This window comes from Cervus elaphus, chromosome X, assembly GCF_910594005.1.
Source record: "Cervus elaphus chromosome X, mCerEla1.1, whole genome shotgun sequence".
In the NCBI taxonomy this organism is placed as follows: Eukaryota; Metazoa; Chordata; class Mammalia; order Artiodactyla; family Cervidae; genus Cervus; species Cervus elaphus.
In genome coordinates, this window is record NC_057848.1 from 133,575,402 (window position 1) to 133,586,772 (window position 11,371).

Here is an 11,371-nt window from a genome sequence, read left to right on the forward strand (position 1 = left end):
GTATAGCATTGTGACTATGGTTAATAATACCGTACAGAATATTTGAAAGTTGCTAAGGCAGTAAAGGTCCTCATCACAAGAAAAAACATTGTAACTATGTATGTATGGTGATGATAACTAACCAGACTTAGTATAATGACCACTTCACAATATATACAAATATCAAATCATTATGTTGTACACTTGATGCTAATTTTACATGTTAGTTATACCTCAATTTTTAAAAAGAACTATTTTTTGGTTTTTTTTATTAATTTATTTATTTTAATTGGAGGCTAATTACTTTACAATATTGTAGTGGTTTTTGCCATACATTGACATGAATCAGCCATGGGTGTACATGTGTTCCCCATCCTGAATCCCGCTCCCACCTCCCTCCCCATCCCATCCCTCAGGGTCATCCCAGTGCACCAGCCCTGAGCACCCTGTCTCATGCATCGAACCTGGACTGGTGATCTATTTCACATATGATAATATACATGTTTCAATGCTATTCTCTCAAATCATCCCACCCTCCCCTTCTCCCACAGAGTCCAAAGACTGTTCTATACATCTCTGTCTCTTTTGCTGTCTCACATATAGGGTCATTGTTACCATCTTTCTAAATTCCATATATATGTGTTAATACACTGTATTGGTGTTTTTCTTTCTGACTTACTTCACTCTGTATAATAGGCTCCAGTTTCACCCACCTCATTAGAACTGATTCAAATGCATTCTTTTTAATAGCTGAGTAATATTCCATTGTGTATATGTACCACAGCTTTCTTATCCATTCGTCTGCTGATGGACATCTAGGTTGCTTCCATGTCCTGGCTATTGTAAACAGTGCTGCAATGAACATTGGGGTACATATGTCTCTTTCAATTCTGGTTTCCTCGGTGTGTATGCACAGCATGGGATTGCTTGGTCGTATGGCAGTTCTATTTCCAAAGAAGACATACAGATGGCTAACAAACACATGAAAAGATGCTCAACATCACTCATTATCAGGGAAATGCAAATCAAAACTACAATGAGGTACCATCTCATGCCGGTCAGAATGGCTGCTATCCAAAAGTCTATAAACAATAAATGCTGGAGAGGGTGTGGAGAAAAGGGAACCCTCTTACACTGTTGGTGGGAATGCAAATTAGTACAGCCACTATGGAGAACAGTGTGGAGATTCCTTAAAAAAACTGGAAAAAGAATTATTTTCTTAAAATATTGAATAAACACATCAGAGATTGCACACTACTAGGGAAATAGATTTAGTTCAGGCATGTTGTTAAACAAAAAACAAAAACAGGAAAAACAAACCCAGGGGAGAGAATAATCAGAATCCAGAGATGCTACCATACATTATTGAAAATGTCCAGTTTTCAACAAAAAGGCAAGCACAAAAAAAAAAAAAAAAAAAAAAACAGGACAGTGTGACCCTTACACAAGAAAAGGCAGGCAATAGAAACTATCTCTGAAAGATCTTAGGTGATGGACTTACCAGACAAAGAATTCAAAGCAGGTATTACAAATATGTTCAAAGAAATAAAGAAAATGATGTTTAAAGAATTAAAAGTGAAAATAACAATAATGACTCATCAAATACAGAATATCAATAAAGAGACAAAATATATTTTAAAAGGACTATTTTCAAATTCTAGAGTTTAAAGCTACAATAACTGAAATGAGAAATTCACTCATTTCAGGGATTCAAACATTTAAACTGGCAGAAGAAAGAATCAGCAAACTTGAAGGTAAATCAGTGGAAATTGTCCAATCCAAAGAACAGAAAGAAAACATACTGAAGAAATTTTAGCAAAATTTGAGAGCTCTGAAACACATCATAAAGTGCACTGACATATGTGTTCCTGGAGTTCAAGTAGAGAAACAAAAAGGGACAGAAAGAAACTTTTGAAGACATAATGGCTAAAATTGTTTGTTGTTGTTGTTCACTCACTAACTCATGTCCAACTCTTTGCAACCCTATGGACTGCAGCAGGCCACACTTCCCTGTCCTTCACCATCTCCCAGAGCTTGCTCAAATACATGTCCATTGAGTCAGTGATGCCATCCAACTATCTCATCCTGTCATCCCTTTCTCCTCCTGCCATCAATCTTTCCCAGCATCAGGGTCGTTTGCAATGAACTGGCTCTTCACATCAGGCACACAAAGTATTGGAGCTTAAGCTTCAGCATCAGTCTTTCCAATGAATGTTTAGGGTTGATTTCCTTTAGGATTGACTGGTTTGATCTCTTTGGTGTCCAAAGGACTCGCAAGAGTCTTCTCCAGCACCACAGTTCAAAAGCATCAATCCTTCATCACTCAGCCTTCTTTATGGTCCAACTCTCACATCAGTACATGATTAATGGAAAAACCATAGCTTTAACTATACAGAACTCTGTCAGTAAGTGATGTCTCTGCTTTTTAATATGCTGTCTATGTTTGTCATAGATTTTCTTCCAAGGAGTAAGCATCTTTTAATTTTGCGGCTGGAGTCATCATCCACGGTTTATTTTGGAGCCCCCCAAAATAAAATCTGCCACTGTTTCTACTTTTTCCCCTTCTATTTGCCATGAAGTGATGGGACTGCATGCCATGTTCTTCGTTTTTTCAATGCTGAGTTTTTTTTTGTTTGTTTGTTTTTTTCATTTATTTTTATTAGTTGGAGGCTAATTACTTTACAATATTGTAGTGGGTTTTGTCATACATTGACATGCACTTGTCTCCTGTGAATGCTGAGTTTTAAGCCAGCTTTTTCACTCTCCTCTTTCACCCTCATCAAGAGGCTCTTAAGTTCCTCTTTGTTTTCTGCCATTAGAGTGGTATCTGAGCTTATTCATATTTCTCCTGGCAATCTTGATTCCAGCTTGTGATTCATCCAGCCTGGCATTTCACATGACGTACTTTGCATAGAAGTTAAATAAGCAAGGTGACAATATACAGCCTTGACATTCTCCTTTCCCAATTTTGAACCAGTCCATTGTTCCATGTCCAGTTCTAACTGTTGCTTCTTGACCTGCATACAGGTTTCTCAGGAGGCAGATAAGGTGGTCTGGTATTTCCATCTCTTTAAGAATTTTCCACAGTGTGTTGTGATCCACACAGTCAAAGGCTTTCACATAGTCAATGAAGCACAAGTAATTTTTTTTTAATTCCCTTGCTTTTTCGATGATCCAACAGATGTTGGCAATTTGATCTCTGGTTCCTCTGCCTTTTCTAAATCCAGCTTGTACATTTGGAAGTTCTTAGCTGATATATTATTGAAGCCTAGCTTGAAGGATTTTGAGCATCACCCTGCTAGTGTGTGAAATGAGTGCAAATGTACAGTACTCTGAACATTCTTTGGCATTGTCTTTCTTTTGGATTGGAATGAAAACCGACCTTTTCCAGTTCTGTGGCTATTGCTGAATTTCCAAATTTTCTGGCATACTGAGTGCAGCACTTTCACAGCATGATCTTTTAGGATATGAAATAGCTCAGCCAGAATTCCATCAACTCCACTAGCTTTGTTCATAGTTATGCTTCCCAAGGCCCACTTGACTTCACACTCCATGATGTCTGGCTCCAGGTAACTGACCACACCATCATGGTTATCTGGGTCATAATGACCTTTTTTGTATAGTTCTTCTGTGTATTCCTGCTTCCTCTTCTTCATCTCTTCTGCTTCCATTATGTCCTTGCTGTTTCTGTCCTTTATTGTGCCCATTTTTGCATGAAATGTTCCCTTGGTATCTCCAATTTTCTTGACGAGATCGCTAGTCTTTCCCATTCTATTGTTTTCCTCTATTTCTTTGGACTGTTCACTTAAGAAAGCTTTCTTATCTCTCCTTGCTATTCTGTGGAACTCTGCATACCTTGATAAAAAAAAAAAAAAAACATTAATCTACACATTCAAAAAGCTCAATGAACTCCAAACAGAGGGGAAAAAATCCACACTAATATACATCATAAAAAAAAAATAAAATAAAATTAAAAAAAAAATATACATCATAGTCAAAGTGCTGAAAGCCAAAAAAAAAAAAAAAAGAGAGAGAGAGAGAGAGAAAATATAGAGTAGCAAGATAAAAACAATCCACCACATACAATGGGGAACGGACTTAACAGTGTAACATCAAAAAGCCCATGGTGAAAGCCCAGAAAGCAGTAGAGTGAAATGTTCAAAGTTGTTGTTGTTTAGTCAGTAAGTCATGTCCAACTCTTTTGTGATTCCATGGACTGTAGCCCTCAGACTACTCTGTCCATGGGATTTCCCAGGCAGGAACACTGGAGTGAGTTGTCATTATTTCCCCAGGGGATCTTCCTGACCTAGGGATTGAACCCTCACCTTCTGCACTGACAGGGGAATTCTTTACCACTGAGCCACCAGGGAAGCCCATACTAGAGGTACTGAAAGAAGAAAAAAAATCAACCAAGAATCCCATATCCAGCAAAACTATATTTCAAAAATGAATGTAAAATAAAGACACTACCAGATAAAGATGATTTGCCTTATAAAGAATACTAAAGGAAATTCTTCAGGCTGAAAAGAAATGGCACTAGACAGTAATTCATAGCCACACAAAGAAATAAAGAGTATGAGTAAAGGTAATTATGTAGTTCAATAAAAGAGATAGTATAAAGAAAGTTTTTCTCTTTTCTTCTCAACATATTTAAAAAAGAATCACATAAAGAATAGTTATAATTGGAGGAATATAGCATATAAAGAAGCAATATATATGACAATAATATTGCAAAGGGGGGGAGAAGGAATAGAGCTATATTGGAGCAGTTTCTATATTTTACTGAAATGAAGTTAGAATTATCTGAAATAGATTGCTTTTAGTTAAGAAGCATATTGTAATTCCTCCAGAAGAACCACTAAGGAAACCATTCCAAAAATATAATTAAAAGCAAAAAACAAAGGCATTTAAAGAGTACACCAGAAAAAAATTATTTAATACAAAAAAAAAGGTAGTAAAGAAGGAATACAGGAACAAAAAGACATGATACACAGGGAATAAATAAAAATTGAGAGATATGATACAAATACATAAAAACCTACATTAAAAGTAAATTATTATGTGCACTTTGTCATCACATACACAAAAATGGCAATGAGATGGAAAAGATTAGCCTGGCCCCTGTGCAAGGATGATATGCAAATTCATAGTGTTCCATATTTTTTTGAGTGAAAAGCCTAATCCTGAATTATTACATAATGCATGGTTCTCTTTACATAACATTTTTGAAATGACAAAATTTTAGAAATAGAGGTCAGGTTAGTGTCTGCCAAGGGTCAGGGAGGGGCAAGGGTGGTGGTGGCAGGGAAGTGGGAGTGATTATAAGAGAGCAACAGGAGCGATCTTGCGGTGTTGGAACTGCTCAGTACCGTAGCTGGTGATGAAATTGTATAGCACTTAATAAAAACCCACAACCTTCCACTCCACGCCCTACACACACACATACAAAATGAGTATAAATAAAACTAGGAAAATCTGACTAAGAGCTGTGGATCTTATCAATGTCAATATCCAGGTTATATTATTACAACTTAGTTTTGCAAAACGCTGTGCTGTGCTGTACTTAGTCACTCAGCTGTGTCCAACTCTTTGCAACTCCGTGGACTGCAGCCTCTAGACTCCTCTGTCCATGGGGATTCTCCAGGCAAGAATACAGGAGTAGGTTGACACGCCCTCCTCCAGGGGATCTTCCCAGCCCAGGGATCGAACCCAAGTCTCCCACATTGCAGGCAGGTTCTTTACTGTCTGAGTCACAAGGGAAGCCCAAGAACACTGGAGTGGATAGTCTATCCCTTCTCCAGCGGATTTTTCCAACCCAGGAATCGAACCAGGGTTTCCTACATTGCAAGCGGATTTTTTTACCAGTGAGCTATCAGGGAAGCCCTTGCAAAATGCTACCATTGGAGAAAACTAGGCAAAGTGTACCAGGGGCCACACTGTATTATTTCTTAGACCTCCATGTGTCAATGCAATGTTACAGAGAAATGAAAACCTTTTAAACAAATGTCACTGGGACAACTGGATATCCATATGGAAAAAGATTAATTTAGATGCTTCCCTCATGTTATCCACAAAAAATTAACTCACAGTACAAATTTAAGAGCTAAAAGTATAAAACTTTCAGAAGAAAATACAGGAAAAGATCTTTATGACCTCGAGTAAGACCAAGAATTCTTAGCTACCACATCAAAAATACAATCAATAGAAGAAAAATGATAAATTGCACTTTATAAAAATGTAAAACTTTGCTCTTCAAAAAATACTTTTAAGAAAATTAAAAGACAAACCACAAACTGAGATCAAATATTGGGCAAATTATATATCTGATAAAAGATTTGTACCCAGAGTATATATAGAACTCTTACAACAACAAAAGACAAACAACCCAGTTAAATTTTTGGCAAAAGTTTTGAACAAATGTTTCAGGAAAGAAATATATAAATAACTGATAATATGTACAGAGACGCTCAAAGTCATTATTCATTAGTGAAATTCAAAATATAACTACAATGAGCTACCATTTCACACCCACTAGAATGGCTATCATTGGAAAAAGATAGACAGTAGTAAGAGTTGGCAAGGATGTACAGAAACTAGATTCTTACTTTGCCGATGGGAATTTAAAATGGTATAAATACTTTGGAAGAGAGTTTGGCAATTTCTTTAGAAGTCTGAACATAATTTTAGCATATGACCCATCAATTCTACTTCTGATTGTTTATCCAAGAGAAATAAAAACATATATCCATACAGTGACTTGTACATGCATGTTCATGGCACCATTATTCATAGTGGGCAAAAGGTGGAAGCAATCAAATATCTATCAACTAGGAATGGAAAAACAAGTGCATATCCACACACTAGAACCCTATCAGATAATAAAAAGTAATGAAGTACTTATACATGCTACAATGTGGCCGAATTTCAAAAAACATTATGTTAAGTGAAAGAAGCCAGACCCAAAAGACCACACACTGTATGATTTCCTTCTAATGAAATGTCCAGAAAAGGCAAATCTATAAATACAGAAAGTTATATTAATGGTTGCCTGGGAAGGGTTACAGATGGACATGAGGGGGTCTTTTGGGTGTGATGGAAATGTTCTAAAACTGGATTGTGGTGATGGTTAGTCAACTCTGTAAAATCAACAATCATTGCATTGTTCATTCAAGAATCACTGAATTGTATACTTGCGTTAACTCAGAGTATGTAAATTGTGCTTTAATAAATCTGTTTCAAAAAATTAACACAACTATTACCAAAAAATACTAGCCCTAAATAAATGACTAATAAACGTGTTAAGCACCCCTAGAACAGTGTAATGCAAATGAGTTTACTAGAAGCACAGCCTGAAGAAATTAATTCCTAGCAGCAGAAAGCTAACTTCAACAAGTAGACCTTACAAGAAGCAAGAGGGGTACAGCCTTGCACTTCCCATACCAGGAGGCTTTGGGAAGGGTGCAACCCTATCCAATCACTGCATCTATTACTCTTAATTTTATTCCTTTGGGAAAGGTAAATAGAAATCAAAGTACAATTTATGCTCTTCTGAAAATCCTAAGAATTATTTCTTAGTGAGGATGTCTTGATCTTCAAACAAGTGATTCAAAATAGGATATCAGACACCATTTCAGATAGAAGACCAACAGTGAATATGGAGGCTTAAGAACTCAACTCCTTAAGGAGGACTCGAACTCATTTACTACACTGGGAACAGGCTCATATGACTCATTTTAATCACACTCTCCTGCCACACACCCTCATGACAAATTAACAACCAACTTTCATAGATAATCATAACAATTGCTACTTCTTGTGTGTCAGGCATTGTAGTCAAGGCTTTAATCCTCTCAACAAACATAACCCTTTGAGTCAGAATCTATCTTTATTCCTACTTTATAGATGAGGAATCTGAGACTCAAAGAGTATATAAAACTTGCCCATAGTTAGGCAGCTGATAATTATGGAGCTGAGATTCTTCTCCATAAGCCTTCTAACTACAGAGGCCACATTCTCAACCCTTACACTCTAAGACAGTGTTTCTCAAACTTTCTTTTTAACCACAAATTGGAGTAAAACATACATTCTACATCATAACCCAGGACATACAAGTTTATCTACAAATGAAGCTTCATGAAACAATACTTAACCTTATTATGCACAATGCACACTGACATTTTTATTCTATTTATCTTGTTTTTCTCTTTAATATCTTGGTCAATAGCACTAAATCCATTTCATGACATATTAATGGATCACCACTCACAATTTAAAAAAAACACTACTACTTATAAAACCTGTAAATGTCACATTTGAGATGAGATTCTAGAGAAACTTTGAAGACCTCTGCAGACCAGTCCATCAAAGTCAAGTGCCAGCCAGCCTGATCATGCCCTCACTCTCCAATTATTCACCTGCCAGAAGAAGGAGGAAGAGAAAGCTAAAAGCCTGCCCAAGTGGGTCACCCAGTGAGTGACCCCTACTCAAGTGTTCATTAGCCAGAACCTGGCCCTGGGGATGGTGGGAAAAAAGAGAAGCAATCCATTTGACTGAATAAAGTGTGCCATAAGAGAATTCTTAGCAATATAGCCAGAAAATAAGAGATTCTAAGAAAAATCTCATGTTTTCCTAAGACATGACTAGGCCATTATCAGATTCACCTTGCCTTAATACCACCGCAAGACACTTTATGGGGGCCTGTGAGATCTCGGATCGGGCACATTCTAGCATTCAAACCTTCTACCTGCATCAAGAACATAAAACTCCGATCCTAAATTTAGAAACACACAAAACCCTTTCTGTTCAACTTATAATTAAAAGTATGTAGATTTTATTTGAACAGCTTCACCAAGTGAATATGTTTCAAAAATAATTTCCTGCCTACACATTTTGACTATATTAAAATGAAAATATAACCTTAGATTTTGGGGTTTTTTTTTTCTGGTTTGTTCCCTGTATCATTCTGGTATTTTATCTTGTGCTTATCTGAGGACAGTTCTGTTCTTTTCTACTAATCTTGGTAATCCTAGCAGACTTCCCCACAGTTCATTTCTCTACAAAGTTGCCTCTATTTGCTTAGATTGTTCTGCCGAGGTAAGCACTTGGACCGATCAAAAAGGTGAAGAGGGGATTAGGGAAGCCCGTATCAAAGGTCTTAAACTTTTGTGTTCTCAATTCTTTTCTTGATCAGGGAGATTATTTTGGAAGAGTTATCTCTGTCTACTTAAGAAGAGAGAGACCTGGCATTGTGGAGATTCTGTTATTTGAAGTTTGTTAAGTATTACTCCTTTTCTTCCGTCTTTAACCACTGCATTCCAAAGAGGACGCCTTTGTAAAGACCCTGCTTCAAAGTAGACTTTAAAGATGCAGATGTCTGCGGCATAGCTTAGATCTAACATTTCTAAATCAGAACTTCTGACTGCCAGCCACCACCCCCACTCCAGTAGCTTCTCCCCACCCTTTTTGAATGATCAGAAAAAAAGTGACCCCTTCCTCCCACTCACTTCAGCCAAAAACGTAGAGGCCATGCTTCATTCCTTTCCATCCATCACCAATCCCCACATACAATCCATTAGCAAGTCCTAGTGTTGTGCTTCCAAAATAGATCTCCTTTTTTTTTTTTTTTATTTTTTTTTTTTTGGTCATACATTGATATGAATCAGCCATAGATTTACACGTATTCCCCATCCCGATCCCCCCTCCCACCTCCCTCTCCACCCGATTCCTCTGGGTCTTCCCAGTGCACCAGGCCCTAGCACTTATCTCATGCATCCCACCTGGGCTGGTGATCTGTTTCACCATAGATAGTATACATGCTGTTCTTTTGAAATATCCCACCCTCACATTCTCCCACAGAGTTCAAAAGTCTGTTCTGTATTTCTGTGTCTCTTTTTCCGTTTTGCATATAGGGTTATCGTTACCATCTTTCTAAATTCCATATATATGTGTTAGTATGCTGTAATGTCCTTTATCTTTCTGGCTTACTTCACTCTGTATAATGGGCTCCAGTTTCATCCATCTCATTAGAACTGATTCAAATGAATTCTTTTTAATGGCTGAGTAATATTCCATGGTGAATATGTACCGCAGCTTCCTTATTCATTCATCTGCTGATGGGCATCTAGGTTGCTTCCATGTCCTGGCTATTATAAACAGTGCTGCGATGAACATTGGGGTACATGTGTCTCTTTCAGATCTGGTTTCCTCAGTGTGTATGCCCAGAAGTGGGATTGCTGGGTCATATGGCAGTTCTATTTCCAGTTTTTTAAGAAATCTCCACACTGTTTTCCATAGCGGCTGTACTAGTTTGCATTCCCACCAACAGTGTAAGAGGGTTCCCTTTTCTCCACACCCTCTCCAGCATTTATTGCTTGTAGACTTTTGGATAGCAGCCATCCTGACTGGCGAGTAATGGTACCTCATTGTGGTTTTGATTTGCATTTCTCTAATAATGAGTGATGTTGAGCATCTTTTCATGTGTTTGTTAGCTATCTGTATGTCTTCTTTGGAGAAAGAAGAACTATGTTTAGTTCTTTGGCCCATTTTTTGATTGGGTCATTTATTTTTCTGGAATTGAGCTGCAGGAGTTGCTTGTATATTTTTGAGATTAATCCTTTGTCTGTTTCTTCATTTGCTATTATTTTCTCCCAATCTGACGGCTGTCTTTTCACCTTACGTATAGTTTCCTTTGTAGTGCAAAAGCTTTTAAGTTTCATTAGGTCCCATTTGTTTAGTTTTGCTTTTATTTCCAATATTCTGGGAGGTGGGTCATAGAGGATCTTGCTGTGATTTATGTCGGAGAGTGTTTTGCCTATGTTCTCCTCTAGGAGTTTTATAGTTTCTGGTCTTACATTTAGATCTTTTATCCATTTTGAGTTTATTTTTGTGTATGGTGTTAGAAAGTGTTCTAGTTTCATTCTTTTGCAAGTGGTTGACCAGTTTTCCCAGCACCACTTGTTAAAGAGGTTGTCTTTTTTCCATTGTATATCCTTGCCTCCTTTGTCAAAGATAAGGTGTCCATAGGTCCGTAGATTTATCTCTGGGCTTTCTATTCTGTTCCATTGATCTATATTTCTGTCTTTGTGCCAGTACCATACTGTCTTGATGACTGTGGCTTTGTAGTAGAGTCTGAAGTCAGGCAGGTTGATTCCTCCAGTTCCATTCTTCTTTCTCAAGATTCCTTTGGCTATTTGAGGTTTTTTGTATTTCCATACAAATTGTGAAATTCTTTGGTCTAGTTCTGTGAAAAATACCGTTGGTAACTTGATAGGGATTGCATTGAATCTATAGATTGCTTTAGGTAGAATAGCCATTTTGACAATATTGATTCTTCCAATCCATGAACACGGTATGTTTCTCCATCTGTTTGTGTCCTCTTTGATTTCTTTCATCA

The 11,371-nt window shown here is 37.3% G+C and overlaps 1 non-coding gene across 1 annotated transcript; it reads left to right on the top strand.

The window, feature by feature from the left end:
• The first annotated feature begins 5,040 nt into the window (after nucleotides 1–5,040).
• On the top strand, nucleotides 5,041–5,145 carry LOC122691062. Its single transcript, XR_006340307.1, has one exon. It is a non-coding gene; the product is annotated as a U6 spliceosomal RNA (small nuclear RNA).
• Nucleotides 5,146–11,371: the final 6,226 nt, after the last annotated feature.